Source organism: Euprymna scolopes, chromosome 33, assembly GCF_053919585.1.
Source record: "Euprymna scolopes isolate OS-2025 chromosome 33, ASM5391958v1, whole genome shotgun sequence".
In the NCBI taxonomy this organism is placed as follows: Eukaryota; Metazoa; Mollusca; class Cephalopoda; order Sepiida; family Sepiolidae; genus Euprymna; species Euprymna scolopes.
Window position 1 is genome coordinate 50,145,811 of NC_136514.1, and position 25,596 is coordinate 50,171,406.

The 25,596-nt window shown below is 35.1% G+C and overlaps 1 protein-coding gene, 1 non-coding gene and 1 pseudogene across 4 annotated transcripts in view; 2 read left to right on the forward strand and 1 right to left on the reverse strand.

Moving 5' to 3' along the window:
- Positions 1-25,596, forward strand: part of LOC145258216 (uncharacterized) — a 164,043-nt gene that overhangs the window by 57,564 nt on the left and 80,883 nt on the right. The gene's annotated exons all lie outside the window — the stretch shown is intronic.
- LOC145258522 (U2 spliceosomal RNA) lies at positions 5,601-5,742 on the forward strand (annotated as a pseudogene).
- Positions 13,105-13,178, reverse strand: Trnar-acg (transfer RNA arginine (anticodon ACG)). The gene has a single exon. It is a non-coding gene; the product is annotated as a tRNA-Arg (tRNA).

The following is a 25,596-nucleotide window of genomic DNA, read 5'->3' on the forward strand; positions in this document are numbered from 1 at the left end:
CATATTAGAATCGTCCCATCACTAATATCTATATATATATATATATATATATATATATATATATATATATATATATATATATACACACACATATTTTAATATCTATCTGCGTAAGTATACTTTGATAATTATGTTTCAGTTTTAAGAAATATGGTATAATAAAATTATGGGGTGTTCGTTCGCGCCTGACCTCCATAGAATGGAAATATGTTACAAAGTTTAACAAGCTTTTTTAATATAGATCCACAGAATATTGTGATAAGTGTTTCAGTGTGAACAGGTATGGTATAATAAATTATGGGGTTTATCTATTTTATTTTTACTTTCATCATATTTTGCTTTGGTTTTGATACCCCCAAATTCGAAGCTATCTCTTTAAAACCCTTCCTTTTCATAACCTATCATACTTTCATAAATCAGAGTCAATTTTCTGTAGGCTGTTTTTGAACCCAGTCAACGCCGGGTACTTTTACTAGTATATATATATATATATATATATATATATATATATATATATATATATATATATATATATATATATATATTCTTAACGAAAAACATTGTCTTTCGTTTCATAGGTTACTCTTCAAAGACAATTATTTATTAACAAAAACGCAGGTACAGCAAGAAAGGTGAATAAGAATGATAAGAGCAGCGACAGGTCAGAAACACAAAAAACTTTAAAGGATGATGTTGTGTGTGATGTTTGGGAGGAGTGGTGGGTTTTAGAGTGAGTTTTTCACGTTTTTCATCTGCTGTTCTTCGAATCTTTCTTGTTCACCCTTTTCTGTTTTGATCGAATAGTTTCTCAAAATTCGTTCATTAAGTAAGCTAGAGTAAATGTCGTGTGTGGTTCATCAATGGTTTGAACGTTAAGCGTTTCTTTACAGGATATAATCTTGTTATTTTTGTGCGATGACAATAGTGCACTTATGCAAAGGAGCATTGTTTTGACTGTGCGAACTTTCGCTCTATATAAAATAAGTAATAATTTTAATCCTAAAGCAGACAATAAAATTGACATGACGAGTTAGGACCACGGCGAATGGATAGATTATCGGCTTCATTAGTGTCAGGCGGTTCACTTGAAGAGATTTGTTTGTTGCTGAGAATTGTCAAAACAATTCGAGAGTAGACCTTTAGATTTGTTTGTGTGCGTTTTAAACTTTCACTTTTACAGAGAACACCTAACGTTTCAACTCAAAAATAAAAAAAAAAAAGCTTTATGGTATTTATTTGCTTGCCCACGAGAGCAAATTAGGCATGAGATCGTTTTTTAATGTGGAGAGGGGGGAAGGGAAAGGGGGTATGGGATGGAGGGGGTGGTTAGTGATTGATATCTTTCTCTCCAAGATGGGTGAAATTTAGAGGGAGGCGTGAAAAAAAAATATTGCAGTTAGGAGGGGGTGGGGATCTTGGAGGCTTCCTAATCGGGGAGGGATGGAGCACTCACTCGGTCAGCTAAGAGGCTAAAGATAAAGTTACACTTGACGGAACTGCGCGTTCCGCACCTAGGCGGGGAACACGTATTCAAATTTGGCTCCTTTTCGTACACACAGACTTGCTACATGTATTCATCTTCTGTCAAATGCCGCGCGATGCAGCCTTCTTCTATCACATCTGATCTTCACCCGTAGTTGGTGTTTAGAGAAAGCGATTTTTTATCTTTGCCCGAAGGTCAGAAAAAAGTAAGCTTTATTTGTCGGTTGTTCTGGCTTCGGCAAAATGAATTACGGTGTTGAGATTGAGAATAGGGCCGGAAATAGTGGAGTCCTATATGTAGGAACGTACAGAGAGGGTGCTGCCCCTTTTACTTCTGTTCGAAAAATGTTTTTTTCGGGTGAATGTATTACAGGCTTGAGCTCTACTATTACTATATTTTTGTCGATTTTTTCTCTTCAGCATCTGTCATGAAAAAAATTCTCTGCGTGTCTCTGCCTATATGAATTGAATTTCCGGATTGAAACGTACAGAATGCTATGTCATTGGGTCGGAGACTATCGCATTTGTCTAAATTGAGGAGAATTGAAAATATTTTTTTTTTAAATATGAAGAAACTAATTTGTTTTCTATTTCATACGGATATCCATTTAGTCTTTTGTAATTTTACTTATAGGCCACCGTTTATCAAGTCTATAAACATACTTGAGGATGAGTGTCCATGAGAATCTGTTTATTTATTTATTTTATTTATATTTTTAATTCGCTTTAGAAAAGGCATAAGGTAAAGAGACAAAAATAACAAAAGATAATTAACGCAAATGCAAAGGAAACAACACATGTTGTATCCAGTTTCGGTCGCAAAGGAGCTTAAGACAAATAATAGGAAATAACTCCAACTCGCTTTTTTTATTTTGTACAACGTTTATTTCCTCATTCTCTATTTACTGTTGCCACGTTCCTTCACATGCTGTATCCAGTTTCGGTCGCAAAGGAGCTTAAGACAAATAATAGGAAATAACTCCAACTCGCTTTTTTTATTTTGTACAACGTTTATTTCCTCATTCTCTATTTACTGTTGTCACGTTCCTTCACATGCTCGTCCTCTCGAGCGTCCTTTACGCTTCGCACGTAATCTCGAACGTTATCTACGTCTCTCACGAGATTTCGAACGTTATCTCCTCTCTCCTGATATCTCAAACGTTATCTCGTCTCCTTCGTGATCTCTCGCTTACTCTTTTTATAGTCCTTTTCCCCAGCAGGGACATCACTTCGCATGCATTTACATCCGCGCTATGTTACAAGGAGATGCCCATTGAGTTTAGTCTTGAAAAGACTAGGGTTATATGTGGAAGGAAAACAGTCAGTAGTTCATGATTGTCAACAAAAATTGGCAAAATTGTCTTATGGTTTCTTTGTTACGAATAAAAAAAAAACGTAGCTGATTAAATTGACTTCGTTTGATTTAGTAATATTTTTTATCGTATTTTCTACTACTTTTAAAACTTAATCTTTAATAAATAAATACGTATTAGATACGTTTGAAGCCAAAACAACGCATTATTACAAAATAAACAGATATTTATTTTGTTTGAAATTTATATTGGAATTTATAAATATATTTCGAAGCTACACTTCAGTCTCAATATGTCTCTTTTTTTTTTTTTTTTTTTGCCATGTTGCTGTTGGAGCATATAATCAGTAGAAGTTCGTTTGTTGTTTTACGGTAGTCTTTTCAAATGACGGAACGAATGAATTCTGCGTGACCAACGCACCGTTCCGACATTTGAAAAGACTACCGTAAAAACAACAAACGGACTTCTACTGATTCTATGCTCCAACAGCAACATGGCAAAAAAAAAAAAAAAGAAATACGTATTTATTTTATTCAAGCTCAATCAACGCTTCTCTCAAAGAACACAACCCCTAACGTTAATCTTTAATGTTTAAGTAGTGTATAAATATAGTTTGTGGAAATCACTCCGATAAAGCCGTAAAGCCACTTTATGTTGAAATTAGCAAAAGCTAAAGATGATTACCACAAGTACAGGAAAAGCATATTGGTTTTTGAAAAGCACGAGATTTTAAGTATGAGAAAAACAGTCAGCAGGGGGAGAACGCCACGAGTTTGTAGTTCTTAAAAGAAGCTACTGGAATAGGAAGCTGTGTTATAATGAGGTAGCAAAACAGCGAATTGATGGAGACCATTAAACTAATGAGTCATACGAGCTGAAGTATCAAGAAGCAAGGAATAGACCAGACAATTCCTAAGAACACATGCCATAATAGTATTTATAGAAAAGACTGAGACTAGCAGCATTATGCCGGTGAGGGAGTCGTCGCAGAGAAAAAGAAAGGGGGGTAATCAAATTACATTACAGATACCTGCACCTTACAAGAACTACCAAATAGGACAGAGATTAAGTAGCCCAAATATGAGAACAATACTGCATACATGGTCTGATAGTGGATTTGTCGAGATAAAGAAAAGCCTCAGGTATGAGCAAGTAGTAAGAGCGATAGAGACAACCGACTTTAGAAGAATTAGAAAGAGCAGCGGATTTAATATCTGAACTCAAAGCAAAATGCAAACGAATTCTCTCTCAGATTCTCTCTCCTCTGATCTCGAGCGCGTGGTTCAGTGGGGGAAGACGTGGCTGGTTACCTTTAATGCATCCAAAACCAAACTCCTATCCTTACATCATCAACGCTCTGATCCCCATCTGGCATCAATTGGGATGGATGGCTCTCGTCTGGGTGAGGTCCCGTGTTTTGACAAGTTTCTGGGTTTGACCTTTACTCCTGATCTGAAATGGAACACGTACATCAAGTCTGTTGCCAAGGTCGCTGGAAAGATGGTGGGATTCTTCTACCGCTCCAGAAGATATCTCACTACTGATGCAATTCTCTATCTATATAAAAGCCAAGTACGTCCAAGGATGGAATACTGTTGCCATATCTGGGAAGGAGCTGCTAAAAACAGCATATCCTGCTTTGACAGAGTACAAAATAGACTTCGTGGCTTAGTGGGGATGCCCTTTTCTCTACCCTCTCTCCCACAGAAGAGACGTTGCGAGCCTGTCCTTGTTTTATCGTTATTTCCATGGCAGGTGCTCGTCTGAACTCCAATCTCTGGTCCCCCCTCGTCAATCTTTCACGAAAAACACCCGTCTAGCTGAATCCACTGTGAAAAATTTCCCCCACTCTTTATCTGTGCCTAAATCAAAACGTGGATTCCATGAACAAAGCTTCTTTCTTAGAACTGCACGCCTGTGGAACTCTGTTCCGTCTGCCTGCTTCCCACCGGACTACAACTTGGATGTGTTCAAGTCCAACGTTAACAAATTCCTAATGAACCGCCCCCTTAAGTAAACACTTCATCAAATCTCCACACTAACGTAATGTACTTGCAATAACCCTTATCCCTGAGTGGCTTCCGGGCCTTGATAAGTGGTGTTCACTGTGTAAAAAAAAAGAAAGAATTTGCATTATCGCAACAATCGTTTTCCATTGACTTTTCATTAATAACGACCATGGGTCTTTACTGTGATTTGGGTGAAAATTAGCCTCCCCAAGGTCCCAGTCTATTTGGCATCTATCCAATGGAGGTCTGGTTAGTGCTTTCATTCCTCAGTGTCCTTTACCCTTGGACTGTTTGGTGTGATGCTAGCTGATGTCGGCACTACAAATTGTTTGTTTTTTGTTTGTTTTTATTTTGGTGGGGAGGGCGTAGTCAGCTTACTATTTAACAATATTTCTGTTTCAGTTTTCTTGGCTGCATTTTTTCTTCTTCTGCTGAATTTTCTATATGACTGATAAGCGTTTGTCACTCGTGTAGATTATATTCCACATTTGAGGGTTTTCCTTAAGATTTCAACTGTTTTTAGAGTTACCATCTGTCGCATAGCCTTCCCTTTATTATAATAATTATAATGATAATAATAATAATACCGATAATAATGATAATCATTATATTATTACGCTTATCGCTCCGCCCGTTATCATGGTGTGCATCCCTAAAAAAAGGAAAATGGAATATTCCAAATAAAACGTGTCATCCCTTAAAACAAAGTGGAATATTCCAATTCCTAAAAAAAAAAAAAAAAAAAAAAAAAAAAAAAAATTGGTGTCGCTGTTGAGGCAAAGCTAATAAAAATAATTTGTCTTTCTTGGCCTCTTGGCTAAGATCAAAGTGTAGTAACTGTTCTTCAGATGCTACATTTCACTTTCTTCTCTCTTAGTGGAGGAGAAATCCTTTCCGACTAAGACAATTTTTTCTCCACGTTAAACAAACGACCCTAGTATCTAAATCTGTCCCGTAGGGAGGCATTGTGAATAGGTACTACATTTAATGTAACAAAGTTGTAATATTACAAAAGTAACTGGGAAAAGTAATTTCTGGTTTAATTACAAAATGCCCTGAAAATGCCCCTTCTGATTAATTATAAAATGCACTGGAAATGTCTCTTCTGATTAATTATAAGATGCCCTGGAAAATGTCCCTTCTGATTATTTTTTATTTTTTATTTTTTACTTGCCTCACCACAAAGACGGAGTTGGACATGAGGTCGGGTAAAAATTTTTGGGGAAACCAGCTCTCTGATCAATAACAAAAATAAAAATTGTATCAGTAATGAAGGATTTTCCTCCACTAACCAAGACCAAAAGAAGGGGGGATTTAAGTCACTGGAATGCTGAGACTGATACTACATAAATTCATTTTGAAGCAATGGTTGCCTAATCCCTAACCGTGTTAATGTTTTTATGTATTAATTTCGAAAAGCTACCGAAACAGTTTATGATTTAACCATTACTTTATTTCAAGTATATTTTAAACAGTGGGGTGGGGGATATAAAGTCAGTCCTGAAAATTACTTAAACCGTTTACACTTTATTTCATGTATATTTTTAACAGTGGGGTAGGGGATAGGAAATCAGTCCCGGAAATGGGTGAAACTGTTTAAGCATTAAACATTACTTTATTTAATGTATATTTTTAACAGTCGGGTGGGGAATATGAAGTCGGTCCCGGAAATGGCTGCAACCATTTACGTTTTGGACATTACTTTATTTAATGTATATTTTTAACAGTAGGATGGGAGTTAAGAAGTTGGTTCCGGAAATGTCTGAAAGAGTTTACGATTTAAACATTGCTTTATTTCATTATATTTTTAACAGTGAGCTGCGGGATATGAAGTAGTCCTGGAAATGGTTGAAACAGTTTACTATTTAGATATTACATTATGCCATGTATATTTTTAGCAGTGGGGTTGGGGATATAAAGCCAGTCCCGGAAATGGCTGAAACAGTTTACGAGTAAAACATTACTTTATTTCATGTATATTTTTTAACAGTGGGGTGGCGGACATGAAGTCAGACCCGGGATTGAATGTGATAAGTGCAAATATATACTAGCAGAAAGCGTCGCCCAGTATTGAATGAGAAAAGTGGAAAACATATAGTAGCAGAATATCCAGCGTCGCCCAGGATCGAATTAGATAGGTGAAAGATATATACTAGCAGAATATGCGGCGTCACCCGGGATTGGATAAGATAGGTGAAACATATATACTATGAGAATACCCGGAATTGATTGATGTGTTTGTAATTAAATAATCATGCCAGACAATATATCACAGTTATTATTTAAGTAAGGGGGAGCGAGATAGTGGGTTTAAGTTATGAAAATTATTGTCGAAGTTAGTAACATATCTAAGAATTATGAAAAATGATGAAATGTGAGTTGATTGGTGTGTTTGTAATGAAATAATAAGCCCAGACAATGTATCAAAGTTATTATATTAGTAGGAGGGGGGCATAACGTGGATTTTTAATTATAAAAAATGATTGCCGAAATTAGTAACATATCCAAGAATTACGAAAAATGATGAAATGTGAGTTATGTGATTGATGTGTTTGTAATGAAATAAACATCGCAGCAAATATATCAAAGTTATTATTTTAGTAAGGAGAAGGCTATAAGGTGTCTTAAACTTATGAGAAATTATTGTCGAAATTAGTAACATATCCAAAAATTATGAAAAATGATAATACGTGATTTAATGAATTAGTGTGTTTGCAATGAAATTATTAGACCAGACAATATATCAAAGTTATTATTTTAGTAAGGGGCGATGATGTAGGTTTAAATGATGAAAAATGATTGTCGAAATTAGTAACATATCCAAGAATTACGAAAAATGACGAAATGTGAGTTAATTGATTAGTGTGTTTGAAATGAAATAATCAGCCCAGAAAATATATCAAATGTATTATTTTAGTAGTGTGGGGTTATTAATTTGAGCAAAAATATATTTAAAAAAAGTGATTGTCGAAATTAGTAACATATCCGAGGATTATGAAAAATTAGTTAATGTAAATTAATAAATAGTTGTGCTTTTTATGAAATAATCAGCCCAGACAATATATCAAAGTTATGTTTTAGTAAGAGAGGGCGATGAGGATGGTTTACATTATAAAAAATATTGTTGAAATTAGTAAGATATCAAAGAATAAAGGAAAATGATGAAATGTGAGTTAATTGATGTGTGTGTTTATAATAAAAGACAATACATCAATATTATTATTTAAGTAAGGGGAAAGGCAATAAGGAGGGCTAAAATTATAAAAAATTACTTTAGAAATTAGTAACATATCCAAGAATTATGAAAAATGACGAAATGTTAGTTGATTGGTTGGTGTGTTTATAATAAAATAATCAGTCAAGACAATATATCAAATTTATTATGTTAGTAAGAGAGGGCGATAAGGATGGTTTTAATTATGAAAAATGATTGTCGAAAATAGTAACATCTCCCAGAAGTATGGAAAATTATAATATATGATTTTATGCAATAATGTATTTGTAATGAAATAATCAGACCAGACAATATATCAAAGTTATTATTTTAGTACGGGGGGAGGGGTTATGGCGTCGGTTTAAATGATAAAAAATATTTGTTGAAATTAGTAACATATCCAAGAATGATGAAAAATGATGAAATGTGAGTTAATTGATTAGTATGTTGTAACGAAAAAATCAACCCAGACAATATATCAAAGTTATTATTTTAGTAACGGGGAGCTATAAGGTGTGTTTAACTTATGAAAAATGATTGTCGAAATTAGTAACATATCCAAGAATTATAAAAAATAATGAAATGTGAGTTAATTTATTGGTGTGTTTGAAATAAAATAATCAGCCTAGACAATAAATCAAAGTTATTATTTTGTAAAGAGGGAGGCGCGAAAATATGGGTTAAAATTATGAAAAATGATTGTCGAAATAAGTAACATATCCAAGCATTAAGAAAAATGATGAAATGTGATTTCATGCATTAGTGTGTTTGTAATGAAATAATAATCCCAAACAATATATCAAAGTTATTATTTTATTAAGGAGAGGGTAGATAATGTGGGTATAAATTATGAAAAATGATTGTCGAAATTAGTAACATATCCAAGAATTATGAAAAATGATGAAATGGAGGTTAATTGATTTGTTTGTTTGAAATGAAATAAGCAGCCTAGCAAATATATCAAAGTTATTATTTTATTAAGGTTGTGCGATAATGTTGCTTAAAAATATTTTTAAAAATATTGTCGAAATTAGTAACATATCCAAGAATGAAAAACGATGAAATGTGAGTTAATTGATGAGTGTGTTTGTAATGAAATAATCAGCCTATACAATATATCAAAGTTATTATTTTAGTAAGGTGTGCGAAATGGTGAGTTACAAATGATGAAAAATTATTAACATAATTAGTACCATATCCAAGAATTAATTACATATGAAAAATTCCGCTGTGGAATTCCCACAGGTCCCGCTAGTTATTATTATTATTATTATTATTATTATTATTATTATTATTATTATAAGCAGCAGCAGTAGTAGTAGTAGTAGTAGTAGTAGTAGTAGTAGTAGTATCGAGGTTTATTTTATTCGAAGCCACCGGCGTGGAAAGCTCATTGATGACATTGTGTTTTTGTAGTCAATGTCGATTTCGAAATATGTCGAGTTTGTCAGGCTTTGGGGTTTCGGCGCCGTGCTGACTTTTTACAGCTCGCGAGTTTTATTGTTTAGGATTTCTTAATAGTATCGATAATTTTATTAACATCGATCCGTCCTGCCTTCCACTATGACCAAAGCAAAATAAAATAAACAAGCAACAAAAAAATGAACCACCAAACGTGTAAAGTACAACAAAAAGCACTTCTTCTGCATTGACGCATTTAATTAGCCTCATCAGTACGGATATCGATTAATCGGTTTGATTTTATCGATTTTGTTCAATATTTGGAAACTTTGTTTTCATTTTTATAGATTTGCACGCACCTAAAGAAGCGCTTCTTCTTCGTCCGTCACTTCGTCCGTCACTTCGTCCGTCACTTCGTCCGTCACGCTATCGCATAAACGTTTGGAATAGCGTTGCTCAAATAACCATATATCTTTAACTGGGTACAATTGCTACAGGACTGCTTCTCTGCTAATTACAACTAGGTCATCTTCAAGTCCAATGTGAACAAATTATTGTTAAAAATATAAGTATTAATTTCTTACCATTGATCAACGCCCGTGCTTCAAAAGTTGTCATCTTTTAGCTTTTAGTCTCCTTCATCCTCGAGTGGCTCTTGGTTTTGATCAGCTATAAGTCAGTAGTAAAACAGATATGACTAAGCTTTATAAAAGACTAAGTGCCATGGTTCAGTTTAAAATATCATTTCCTTTGGTCTGTCACGTTAAAAGTTAAAATATTTTCGTTAGTCTGTCACGCTAACATTTCTATCATTTAAAGGATCGAATGGGATAGCCGCATCTTATTCTTAGATACGTCCATCGTCTTTAAGTCGAATTATTTGTCATGCTTAAGTTTGAAATAGCATTTTCATGTCTGTAAGGAACACTTTTAAAAAATCATTTTCCGATCTCTTCCTCTTAGTCGTTACATGCCAACACTCTTTTAGGGAAACGAAGACAAGGAAAGAATTCGATCCACTCTTTTTTTTAGTGAAACAACAGGCATTTATTTACAGGTGCTTTCCAGAATATCGCATTGTCTCTTGTTCAAAAGTCGCTTCGTACTCCAATATGCTTAACAAGCCTCTGCCGTGTCGAACTGATAGTACTCTGTCTTTGTCCGACCATGTTTAGGATATGTGTGTATCACTGATGTGTGTAACACGTCTATTTCTCTCCTTTCTCTGGATCACGTTTTTCTTTTTTATCGTCTTTTTCTTTTCTTCTTCCACTTGTGACGTTATTTTGCACACAGCTCGGTCCTTTGCATACATTGGCTGTTGCTGCTACTGCTGCTGCTGTCCTTGCCATACGCTCTGTTTCACTTAGAGTTGAAATGGTATTTTACATCGCTGTGTCACTCTGCCACACTTTGGTTTGAAATAAGGTTTTCATTAGTCTTTTCTGATTAATTTATTAAATAGCGTTTTCAACGGTCTGTCTTAAGTAGCATTTTTATCGATTTCTTCTGTTTACATTTTAAATAGCGTTTTCGTCGGTCTGCCAATCTAGATGTTAAAATGTTTTTGTTAGTCTGCCATGTTAAAGATTGGAATAACTTTTTCCCAGTATTAAAGCCAACAGAGTCTAGGTCATTGTTGAGATGCTTTGTTGCCTGTTGATTAAGGTATATTTCTAGATCTGTACAGTTTTAATAGACCCGCCATCCATGGCTTTGCCTTCAACCTTAAGAAGGAGTTACTTTATTCCTAATCGCCTGATACGCCCTTATTGGGGAATGTCGACGAAGATATTCAGATATTTTTGCAGGCCATAGTGCTGAATGTTTTCGTTATGAACAAAATGTGATAAGCCCTTTGACAGGCCTCTCCATCGTATAGTATATCGATACTCTATAGCTGACTGCGATAGCTTTCGTACATTTATATCAGATCTACCTCTTCCTTCCATGTTTAATAGAATGTGTACTTTCATTAACCCTTATCCTCGAGTAGCCTCCGGGCCTTAATAAGTGGTGACTCCTTTGCAACAAAACAAAAAAAAACAAACAAAAAAGACAAAGTTCTTTAAGAGAGATCGACACTAGTACTATAGATATATTTTATAATATATATATATATATATATATATACAAGTTAGAAAAGCATTTCATCCAAGGCATGAAAATTGTTAAAAAAAATTTTACTATAGGCTTTAAAAATAAAGGTACAAGATTCAATTTGAAATTTATTTATCTTCAAAGTGCACTTTTATAAATTTTACAAAGTAAGGTATAAAAATTTAATCTAAATTGAATAAAAAAATTACCTTGGATTTACTTTATGTAATGTACATTCTGTTGCAGTTTTAAAAAAATCATTGAAAATTTTATATCTATATCATTAATTGCTAGATGAAAGATAATGTTTTTAAACTGCAACAAAATGTACATTACATAAAATAAATCAGATCGAATACCAGATCGAATTTGTTTCATACATATATCTATATATTTATAAACGTGAGCATGTGTGTGAGAACAATTCCTAACCTATATACTCAAAGAAATTTTTATCTACAGACTTGATATATAGGATATTCAGACCTGTGAAAAAGTTTTAAATCGTTTTTTTTTTTTCGAAACGGGGGTAGCTAAAGGGGTCAAAATTGAAAATTGGTACGTGGGGTCATCGGAGTTTTATCTGTTTGTCAACTGTTTCACGGATACGCAAGCGTGAATCGTTCGTACGACAGATTATTTATGTTAAAAATAAGTAGGTTTGAAAACACCTTTTAAAGATCGTATCAAGCTGGCCTAATTGTTATCGTACTTGACTCACTCTCTTTAGCTTTTGGTTTCGATCTCAGCTCGAGTATATATATATATATATATATATATATATATATATATATATATATATATTACTTACTTACTTACAAGAAGTGTACTGTTTAGAAAAAAATCGCATGTACATGCCTCAGCTCCTTTCCCTTATTTTTTACTCTATTTTTTAAAAGGAATTCAACGTTACGTTTAATACCTACAGTATTTCTGTTTATAATAAATAAGAATTCTGCATTAATTAAAATAGAATATTCATGCGTATTTTACGACCAGCCAACGTCGAGCAGCCTTCAAGTATGTATATAAATCACGCACTTTCAGATCTACTAATCGGCAAAAAAGTTGCTATGGATATGCCAAGATAAAGGTATAAATACCTCGTAAAGCAAAAAAAAAAAAAATCAAACCAAAATTAACATCTATTAAACGATAGCATACTCTCTCCTGAGAGCTTCGCCACATGACGGATTACAGATTTTCCGCTGCGAGAAGAGGGGGTCGAGCGGCTGTTCTTTTTTTTTACAAAGTAGTCACCACTTATCAAAGCCTGGAGGCCACTCGAGAATAAGGGTGAATGAGTGTACATTAATCAATGGGACACTATCGTAGTAATTCTGTTTTATTCTGTTAATACATATCTGCATTGGTAGGTTATTTTAAACTAGCGGCTGCTTGAGTCGGCACACCCAACGCCAATCAAGTACACTCAACATCGTCTTACCATCAACGCTTACCTTGTGAACTCGGAGTATGGGAAATTCCCGTATGCATAAAACAAAATCACTGAGAAAACAAAAATACCCTAACTAAGGGTAAGAATAATGAGTAAACATTGGATAAAATGGTGGTTATAATTATTAGGAACTTGCCAGGATTCGAACCTGGAATCTTCTGATCCGTAGTCAGACGCGTTATCCATTGCGCCACAGTTGCTGCCCGTATGCCGGAAGATGTTACCGCAACTGTATACAGACAGTGCTAAATTCCGTTGACATGGGCAGGTAACATTTTCGACAATGGCACGACGGCCCAAAAACTCTTATTTAGAGCTTTTTGTGTGATTCTGCTTTGTTCATTACGAACCATATATAGATAAGGACAATCTAGGGACTCACACCTTTCAGGGAAAAAATCATTGTTCAATTTGGTGCATCTGTTCGAAAGTTTTATTGGTATATACACACACACATACACACATAAATAAATAAACATTTAGAATGTTATTAATAGTATAGATGACATATTAAAGGCATTTACAGTGTTGTAATTTATTTATTATTTATTTATTTTTGATAGGAAGGTCTTGCCGTTCTCCTATGTACAGCGCCTGTTTTCCCCCTCGAGGTCACCAATCTGGTACTGGCCAGCTCAAGTTTGCTTAACCGTCGATCTAAGGAATAACGGTGTCTCAATGTGATTATATCTTCTCATTTATTTGATACTAGCCTGGTTGCCCGGGTGTTTGGAGGTGTGTGCTGAGCAAAAAAAAAAAAAGTGGTAGTAGGAAGGCAGGCTCGAACCCGTACCGCGAAGGAGAAAAAGAACGTGAAAAAAAAGCTTAAAAAAAGTGATGTGTTTGCCGTTGCGTCCATCGCAAAACCGGATGTGACAAATGTCAAAATTAAGGCTAGTCAATCGGAAAGAGTGGATGAATTTCGAAAATATCTGCGAAAAAGGCGACCCCTCCTAGTAGAAAACTGCCCCGTTGAAGATGAAGGAATTAATGTTTTTGGCCAATTTTTCGATATTTATCACCCAAAAGGTCGAGCTTCAATACGATACCGATCTCGTTAAAATCCGCTGCCTCTGTCGAAAGTTTTAGGCATACATACATACATACATACATACATGCATACATACATACATACATACATACATACATGATGGCAGCAAACTCGTTCTCACGTATTGCCATTACTTAATGCATTTCTGGTTCAAATGAGGCAGACATGAGCACCATCAGCAGCACGTGCCGGACGGTCACTTCTTTGAACCTTCTACAGTCCTGCACATCTGCTGATGACCGGGTTCAGGCTGTGGTGCCCTGAACACCTGCCGATCCAGACCTTGGATGTTCCAGAACCTTTATTTCTATTGACGCCCATATCTGCATCAGTCCTCATTGAGTGTCTGTTTGCCGTTTTAGGCTACAGTCAGCCTTTTTGTTATCGAGATACACACTGATGGTAAAATGTGTATTCCATTACATATCAAGTAATGCCTGTGCTTGAAGCTTTTTATAGTGAGGAAAGACTTTGCACTGAGACAATCCCACTCTATGAACAACTGCCACATTGAACCAAAAAGAAGAGCAAGTCAACATCATTGGATGCAGCAATTGCTGCAGGTTTTATATCAGGGTTTTCCTTCTCCTAGAGAGGTTGCCTTTACCACGGCTTACGGAGCCCTCTCTACCCATTATGCTATTTGATCCATGACTGGGACTTAGGTTGCTGGGCACCAGAGCATATTCCACACGCCGGCGGGTCATGTATGCCGCAGCTTACAGGGCCTAAGCTCCTTTGGAGGTTTCTGACAGGGTTACATCACCCTTAGCCTTTGGTTAAAAGAACTTTGCCCCACAAGGCACAGGACATTCGCCGTTCATCAGAGCCCCGTCTGCGTGGCAGTGGTCACGACGTGCACGTGGGGTTGATTTGTCTGAGAGAAGCACAGTATGACACTAAGACATCTGTGTGCTTTTAACATACGTCCACACCAGACCTTGACCACGTACATACATACATACATACATACATACATTTAAACAGACAGGTGAGATTTATATTATAGATGTAAATGTCAGATATATGAACTGTTCCTAGCTAATGAGTTTAACTGTCTCGGGGGAGAGGTTTATTCAAATTGAAATCTTTTTGAATCGCGCGAAAATAATTCTTATTTAATAAAGTCTTGAATAAAAGAAATTTGAATGAAAAATAAAAACGACAAAAACAAAATTAAAATCTTATTTGCCTTTAGAAGCGTCCAGGCATCTTAATAAGAAGCTCCGTCAGTCAACCGTTCATTTTGTTCCCTCCTCGCCCTATAATAAAGCAGTCAGCAGCAAAGGCGCTGCCTGGATGAACACATGTTAGGTGAAACTTATCTACAAGACCCCTTTGTCCAGCAGACGATCTGTCATGCTGAAGTTTGAAATACATTTTTTTTTTCAGATTTTTAAAATTATTTAACTTTTGTTCACCACGAACAAAGTATAGATTCCTACTAAAGGGTAAGAAGCTGTTGTGATAGGGGCTAGATTCATGGACGAGTCAACATATAGGGTTGTGAAAAAGAAGCTTGTCCGCATAATATTGAAATTTTTACTTATAAATAAATTTATACGGTAAGGAAAAATAGGAAGCAGGGTGGCGATTCCAGAGATTATTGATCTGGAAATATAAGCTATTTGATTGTTGGTTGGTTGTTTTTGTTTTACGGCATATCAACCTTTATAAGCTATTTGAGTAGAGAATCTTCCAACATACTGAGACTTTTACAGTGAAAGAGTAGGATTTTTGCAGTTTTTAAGTTTGAAATAGAATTTATTTTATTTGTCGGGTTTGCGTCAATTTCATAAATGAGCAGACTGGCGAACTGGACATAGTAGAAAGCCGATCGTAGTTCAGAGCGGACGAGGGAATGAATTGATCAACCAACTAACAAACACAGCCACGACAATAAATGTAGATATGGACCTAAGCATTGTTAAGAAGTAAAATAAGGAAGATCAAATATAACCAAAAAAAAAAAAGAGGAAATGTGTTTATCAGTAGAACAAAGGCGTACGAAGTTGTTGACCAACGCACACAAAAGACAGCTGAAATAGAATAGTTAATCGAGGTCTGGTGTTAAACGAGAACAAAATATATATTTTAGAGTTAGTTCTATGTGTGGCGATGAGTTTTGTGACAGTTTACGAAAGTTAAGAACAGTTTGCGGACAGTCTTGGGTTTGGGACGGTTGAGGACAATTGCGAATTGGACACAGTAGTATGCAGATCGTAGCTCGTAGGGGAAATGAATTGATCAAATGGCGACAACGAGAGCTCGGCAGACGATTACTATGATGTGGACCATAGCGTGGTGAGGGTCGACGGTGCCACCCACAGATACACGCAAAGAGTGCAAGTGATATTTGCAGAATGTGTCGGAGTTTGTAATCTTTACTTGTTTTGCTTTGTGTGGGTGTGTGTGTATATATATATAGCGAGAGATAGATAGATAGATAGATAGATAGATATGTATGGCACAATCATGTTGACACAACGGTTCTCGGCAGATTATCTGGGGGTGCATTAATTCACTGGGAGAGATGCACCTCCAGTCTTCGTTAAGACATGCATCTAGGAGAAAAAAGCTGCGGCATACTTGTCGCATTCATCTGCACCGACGAAGGTTAGCAGTAATACCAAAAAGTGTGATTGGTTCTACACAAAACCTTCACCATTATAAACAAATCATCTACGCAACTTAGTTGTTGTGGCGGAACCTCATACATCGAAATCGACGAGAGAGTCCATATATATTGTTTAGCCGCATTGATGAGCTGTGAAACAGCAAAACAGTAATGTATGTGGATGACTATCTATCTATCTCTTTATATATATATATATATATATATATATATATATATATATATATATATATATATACTTGTGAGTCCGTGTGCACCCTCTCGGCAGCCGTTAATACAAGAGACGATGACATGTCCAGAAGAGAAAACAGACAAGAAGACCACGGAATTAACGTTGAGTTCGGCGATTTTATGAAGCTGGAGGTGACTACGTGGTTTTACTACACAACAACCAATCTCTAACTGACCGTTTAATTTTCAGATATATCTCAATTGATACGTCAATGGTCCTTAATCCGGATACCTCGTGCTCCATTAAACGAATGATAATTAATCACTTGTAGCGACGAGCCCTGAGAGTCAGTTTGATTATTCCAGTTCATCTCCGTAGCTATCATTCGGGCAAACTGTATTCCTATTATAATGTCATCCAACAACGCCTAAGACTTCTCGTCCTTATTTTTACTTTGACATAATGTATAGATTATAATTCAGTTTTTTTTAATTTTTAGTTACTTTTAATATTCGTCGATTGTGTATTGTTAAATAAAAAAATAACGCAAATAAAACTACTCTTTTCTTTTTATGAATCACCAATGAAAGGATAATTAGCATTCTGTCATTCGCGTTTTTAATCCTAATTAATAGTCATTGGTTGATTATTTTTGCAGAATTAATGATGACGGACTGCGCATGTCCCGGTTAACAGCAAAATGATCTTGTTTTCATTAGAAGATAGCGAATCCAACTCATGACAAGCGTTTGGATTTGGTTTCTCATTAAAATTATTATCGTCAAATTATTTAATTCTGTCAAAAAATGAATAGACGTAAATCTTTATTCTGCCTGCACATCACTATTTAATTAATAAAATATATTAATTTTGAAAAAAACAACAACATTTAATTAAGTTTCTTGCCGAGAACCTCTCCTCTGTGGCACACGTTACAGCGGACTACTTCCCTGTGGACTATAAGATGGCCCCCACCAAGTTTAATGTTTGCGCCTCTCTCTCTCTCTCTCTCTCTCTCTCTCTCTCTCTCTCTCTCACACACACACACACACACTCATAAGTACTATTATTATAGTGTTTATCACCATCTATAATATAAATCTCACTTGTCTGTTTAAATGTAAGTATGTATGTATGTGTGTGTATGTATGTATGTATGTATGTATGTATGTATGTATGGGGTGGAGAGGGCTCCCGTAAGCCGTGGTGAAGGCAACCTTTCTAGGAGAAGGAAATCTCTGACGTAAAAAAAACATAAAGCGGAAGACCAGTACCCGCATTAAGCTGGTCTGCAGTTAAATTTGTTGCTGGCTACCTTGCTCTTGCTTGTTGCTGGATCTCAACATTTTGAACCGAGAGAGAGACTTAGCTGTCGTACAAAGCTAAGACTCTGTAACATCATCTTTGTATAGATACTCCCTCAGGCATTTGGGCTCATGGATTTTAAATGTCTGAGGGAGTGGCACTCGTCTGACAAGACGTTGCAATCATCATGTATGTATGTGTGTTTATATGTCTGCCTAAAATTTTTGACAGAGGCGACGGATTTTTTAAAACCACTTTTTTTTTTTTTTTTTTTTGCTTAACACACACCTCCAAACACCTGGGAAACGCCGGGTATCCAGGCTAGTTCAATTTAAAATGTCAAATTGAATTATTCAAGTGTCATCTTTTGAAATATGCAAATGTAATTTGATCAAAAACGTGTTAATAACTTCGATAATTATTTTATATACATAATTCATATTGAATTCGTTTTTTTTTTATTTGTAAGGTATGCCAGCTATTGCATGTGTTAATAACATTGGTGTCATTGATAATATCGAAAGGGACACATTTTTTTTTCGCTTACATTAGGGAGCTGACATATTGATGATTATATTATGTGTGGTGGAATACATTTATTTTTTATTCTTTTGTTTCTGAGTTATTTTGAATTTACTAATCTTATCTCATGCAACGTTTTAATGTCTAATGTAATCTGTTGTTTCTTCGTTCCTTTGGTCTATCTACAATGGCGCTGTTTTTATACATTGTTTTAATACATCTTCCTATTGCAAGAACTTTTTTCCAAGAACTGCGGGTTTGTAGAGTTCTTGTCTGACTGATTGTTTTCCTCCTAAACTTAGTCTTTTTTAAGAATAAAATCAATGTGCATCTTCTATTTTTCGTTAATGACTTGTTATTATTTTTAGCCACTTATATCAAACTAGCCTGGGTGCCCGGTGTTGCCTGGGTGTTTAGAGCTGTGTGTTGAACAATAAAAAAAAAAGTGGTAGTAGGCAGGCAGACTCGAACCCGTTACGCGAAGGAGGAAAAGAAAGTGAAAAACAAAAAAAAATATGACGTGTTAGCTGTTGCGCCCATCGCCAAACTATAAGTGACGTAGGTTTAAATTAAGGCTGAACAATCGAAAATATCGGCGAAAACAGCGACCTCGCCCTGTAGAAAAGTGCCTAGTTGAGGGTGAAAGAACTAATGTTTTTGGCCAATTTTTTCGATATTTGTCGTCCGGAGGGTCATGCTCTAAAATAATACCAATCTTGTGAAAATCTGTCGCCTCTGTCGAAAATTTTAGGCATACATACATACATACATACATTTAAACAGACAGGTGAAATTTATATTATAGAAGAAGATGACTTCATGTCTTGGTTGGGACGACTTCCATGAAAAAAATATATATTTGTCAAATAGTCGTCTTCATAAATTTGATTTGATCATACCCGACCATCATTTTCTATTATCACGCAGTATAGTTTACCATGTAAACTAACAAAGTCATTAATCTTTAACCTCGCCCGGTACTGCCAAATCAGTCTGTTTGAAGATATCGGCTTCTTGATTTAAATGCACTTTTTTATCATTTCAATTTGCAAAATCCAATGTTTTCCAAAGCTACAAACATAGACAATTATTCTCTACAAGACACTATGAATAAATATTTGAAGATACAAAAAATAACTTTAAGCATAGAATCTTATACCAAGATAATTGAACCTGAAAAAGGTTGATATGCTGTAAAATAAAACAACCAAACCAAACACCATGAATAAATATTTGAAAATATAAACAACTTGAAGCATAAAAAAACTTTATTCCAAAATTACCGTCTTGACAGAGTTCAAAATAGACTTCGTAACTTAGTGGGGGGGTGCCCTTTTCTTTTCCCCACAGAAGAGACGTTGCGAGCCTGTTTCTGCTTTATCGTAATTTTGATGGCAAATGCTCAACTGAGCCCCAATCTATGGTCCCACCTCGCCAAACTTTCACGAAAAAACTTTCAGGAAAAAACACTCGTCTAGGCAAAACCACTATCAATAATTTCCCACACTCTTTATCTATGCCTAAACCTAAACGTAGATTCCATGAACAAAGATTCTTTCTTAGAAATGCACGCCTGTGGATCTCTCTTCCGTTTGCCTGCTTTCCAGCTGACTACAATATGATTGTCTTCAAGTCCAACGTAAACAAGTTCTTGATAAATCGTCCCCCTAAGTAATCCAATTTACAAAATTCCCACTACTTATGTTTACTACACTATAATCACATTGACTAATGTATATCCCTTAACCCTTATCCTCGAGTGGCCTCCGGGCCTTGATAAGTGGTGATTGCGAGTTTGTCTCTGCTTTATCGTTATTTTCATGGAAAGTGCTCGACTGAGCTTCAATCTATGGTCCCCCCTCGCCAAACTTTCACAAGAAACATTAGACTAGCTGAAAACCTTATCAATAATTTTCCCCACTCTTTATCTGTGCCTAAACCTAAACATAGATTCCATGATCAAAGCTTCTTTCTTAGAACTGCACGCCTGTGGAATTGTCTTCCGTTTTCCTGCTTTCCAGCTGTCTATAATATGGTTGTCTTCAAGTCCAACGTGAACAACTTTCTACTTAAGTTAACAAATTTACCGAACTTCCATTACTATTGATTACTATATTGTCCTTTTGACTACTCTACACTCTTTAACCCTTATCCTTGAGTGGCCGATCGGCCTTGATAAGTGGTGACGCCTATGTAAAAAAAAAGAAAAAAAAACAACCAAACAAAACCAAACACCATAAGAAAATATTTATAGATATTAACAACTTGAAGCATGAACGCTTATTTTTCTAAAATTACTGGATTCTGCATTAAATAACCCGAAAAGGATACATATGCCGTAAAACAAAACAATCAAACCAACCTTATCCTCGAGTGGCTTTTGGCATGTGTAAGTGGTTAATCACTAGTATAAATAAAAGTCATCAGCACAGTCCTCGCCTTAAAGATATGCGTAAATGGCCACAATATATCCAAAGAGATTTTCATTCGTCATAATTGATTTGATAGAGCGCAACTGTATCCGTTCACCCAATCACTTACGCTTTTCCATTTGGGTCTTTCCTTTACTTTTATTTAGTATTTATGATTGCATAATCACTGCGAGAAACAAACTGATTATCACTACTATTATGGTTGGTAATGTTAGTGCCATTTTGTAATTATTAGTGACGTTAATGTTGTTTATCTTCTGTAGAAACTTGAAATTCGCTTTAACTATCCTGAATGATTTAATTTCATTTCCCGTCCTTATCACTAGGTGTCGTGATCTGTATGGGATAAAAACATATTAATGGGGAATCATAAAAACAAAATGGCTGACACACGCTTTCCATGAATATTGACAAACGCCTACATAATATACAAATCTATTAATGGATTCATTGTTGCCTATTCGAAAATCTATCTACTATCCTCTCTCTCCTTCTCTCTCTCTTTCTTTCTCTCTTTCTCTCTCTCTCTCTCTCTCTCTCTCTCTCTCTATATATATATATATATATATATATATATATATATATATATAGTGAAATCAGAGGAGATGCTAATTTGGTAAATGCTAATTTGCTAATATCTTTCTGTCCTCTGATGAGAAAAATAGCAAGAGTAGCATTCTTTGAAACTCCGCGGAATAAGCAATTTGTAAATTGTTTTTTTTGTTTTTTTTTTTGGTATTCAGTTGAACAATAACTTTGATTGTAAATTTCAACTTACAGTTTTAATTTCTTTTCTCTTATAATAAGCCCTACTCTCTATTATTTGTGTATTGAGTTTTTTATGATTTGGTTGGGATTAAAATATCTATATATAAATACTTGGTATTTATATTAGATTGAAATTTACCATCAATATATATATAAAAGCGAAAATGTATGTTCGCTTTTTGTGTATGTCCAAGAAAGGCTTTTTTCAGAGAAGCGGTCGGTCGCCTAACAACTTTTTAAAACTTTTTATATCACATGTAAATCGTAATATCTCAGATTTAACAACGCAGCTCTCCTGTCTATTTAATTTGATCGACTTCTGGAAGATAAATATTCAACAGTTTTCGCTCGCCGCATGTAGGTTAGGCCTTTTCCTATAATGTTTCCCCCTGCCCCCAACGACTTGGGGGGGAAGCATTTCCGCACTAAATAAAATGCTACCCCGCAGTCAAAAGTTGACCTCATTAAGTCATTAAAACGTGCAACTGCCAATTTAAGTAATTAAATAAATTCAAACGTGTTTCTGTCAGTATGTCGCGGTGGCGCAATGGTTAACGTCGCACGTTTTTGTTTTTCACACTTTAATTTCCAACTTTGCCTCACACACACACACACCTCCAAACACCCGGGCAACGCCGGGTACCCCTCGCTAGTTGCTTATAAAAGGTAAACATTGCACCCCTTTCATTTCACTATATATATATATATATATATATATATATATATATATATATATATATATATTAATATTTAGTAATGTGATTGATATTTTTAATTTCAAATTAGAATTAAAAATTAAAAATCTGTTTCATAAGAAGGAACACAAAAAAGTTAATAATTTGTACGATCGTTTCTGAAACGATGTTTTTATTGCGATAGACATTAAGTCATGGACAATAATTTTGACATATTTTTTTTTAAACCAAAGTCTCCTCATCAGCAAAAGTATTGGATGGTGTTTTTATATATAAAAGACACCATAAATAAACCTAGCATTTTTTAAGTAAGGCAGATGTATCTTTTAATTGTTCGCCTTTTGAAAACAGTAATTATCGTCAAAGCATTCATTTGGATGTTGATTGATATATATATATATATATATATATATATATATATATATATATATATATATATATACAGTGATGATCATATTTATTGGCACGGTAAAATAAAAGTTAAATTTTGTCTAATAAATTCTAAAAAAGGGATTAAATTAAAGAAAATAACAAAGTATATTATGTATTTTTAACTGGCCTTTCCGATGCAGCAATCGGATTGTAGAAAAAATAAATAACAAAGGAACAACAAACATAATTGCAAAAAAACCCTTGTTCAAAATTATTGGCACGGCTTTGTTTTTCTTTTAGTATCAGTATAATATCAATCAATTTCCGGTTTACGTGCTTTCTGAACTTTTTTATAGCCATATTATGCTTGTTTAACGCTAATTCAGTGAATAATTTTTTTCAGATAATTTTTAGATAGCGATTTATTTAAACTATTATAAGTGACTAAATTATAATTTTCAATCGTCATGGTTAAAACTAAGGAACACAGCGAAGACGTCAGGAAGCTTGTTGTAGCATGCCATACCAATGGGGAGGGCTATGATAAGATTTCAAAGAAGCTAAACCTTCCCAAATCCACTGTTAGAGCCATAATATACAAGTTCAAATCGCAAGGCCACGTTATGAGTTTAGAGGGTAGAGGGAGAAAAAGGATTCTTTCCCCAAGAGATGAACGGAAAATTGTTCGACAAGTAAAACAAAACCCAAGGATCTCTGTTGGGGAGATTGTTGATGAACAGAGCACCTCTGGAGTGAATGTATCTCGACATACAGTTGGTAGAGTTTTGAAGAGAGCTGGTTTAAAAGCATGTCGTCCGAGAAAGACTCCCTTATTGAAGCCTATGCACCTGAAAGCAAGGCTAGCCTTTGCAAAACGTCATATTGATAAAGATGTTGCATTCTGGAAACGTGTTCTATGGACTGACGAAACGAAAATAGAGTTATTTGGCCATAATAAAGTGTCTTATATTTACAGAAAATCTGGCGAAGCTTTCCTGCCTAAGAACACCATACCCACAGTGAAGCACGGTGGAGGCAGTTTGATGTTTTGGGGATCCTTTGCTGCCTCTGGACCAGGGCGACTTGTTAAGGTCACAGGTAGCATAAAAAAGGAAGATTATGTTAAAATATTGGATGAAAACCTGAAAGACTCTGCTAAACAGCTCTCACTTGGTCGTCGTTGGTGGTTCATGCAAGATAATGACCCAAAGCATTCGGCTAAACTGACTAAGAAATGGCTTGAGGACAATCATATTAATGTTTTGGAGTGGCCATCACAAAGCCCAGACCTTAATCCAATTGAAAATTTATGGAGAACATTAAAATTGAGGGTAATGCAAAGGAAGCCTAAGAATCTTATTCAATTGGAGGATTATTGTCAGGAAGAGTGGGCTAAAATTACTACTGAAGAGTGCAACAACTTGGTTGTAAACTATGAAAAGCGACTGAGGAAGGTAATCAAGGCCAAAGGCTATACAATTGATTATTAAATAAATCGTGCCAATAATTTTGAACAAGGGTTTTTTGCAATTATGTTTGTTGTTCCTTTGTTATTTATTTTTTCTAAAATCCGATTGCTGCATCGGAAAGGCCAGTTAAAAATACATAATATACTTTGTTATTTTCTTTAATTTAATCCCTTTTTTAGAATTTATTAGACAAAATTTAACTTTTATTTTACCGTGCCAATAGATATGATCATCACTGTATATATATTTGGTAAAACTGGTAATTAGTAAAAACCTGAAGAGAGTGTTCAATATTATTGCAGAGCAAATATGTGTTTTATTTTTTTATTACCGTTTTATCTGTTTGGTTACATATGTTTCGGAAGAAGTGTGAACACTTCTAATACTAACAACCATTTCTGTAAGGTCTGACGAGGCTGTTGGATCGTAAACATGGTCCAACATCTGAAACATATGTAACCAAACAGATAAAACGGTAATAAAAAAATAAAACACACACACACACACGCACACATATATATATATATATTTATATATATATATATATATATATGTGTGTGTGTGTGTGTGTGTGTGTGTGTGTGTGTGTGTGTGTGTGTGTGTGTGTGTGTGAGTGTGTGTGTGTGTGTATCCTGGTATAATATCTGTACTGAGATCAGTATGAGAATGAATATAGCATTCGTTTTATATTTTAATGTGTGTATTTTTTGTTTGTTTGTTTGTTTTTGTTTTTTTACAAGTTGGTCACCACTTATCAAGGCCCGGAAGCCACTCGGCGATAAGGGTTATTGCGTGTACAGTAAGTTAATGTTTCGATTTGATAAAGTCTCTATTTAAGGGGCCGGTCTATCAGGAATTTGTTTATATTGGACTTGAAGACATCCAAGTTGTAGTATTTGGGAGTACGATACAGTTTCTTTGAAACCTCTTTACAACAGCCAAATAGTTTGCCCATGTTATACATTCTGTTATCTAGAATACATATTCCATAATTAATAATGATAAATTCAATAGTCTGGGATTTTACCAAACATTTATATATTGCTGATGTACAAGCGCGAGCTCTGATCTTTTTGAAAATGCATTGTTTAATATATTTACTCCCTCGACTGTAGCCCGCTGGACTATACCGTTTGATCATACGCCGAGGACATCACTAACATAACCTCCCACAACACGAAAGCCAGCTTGATCACT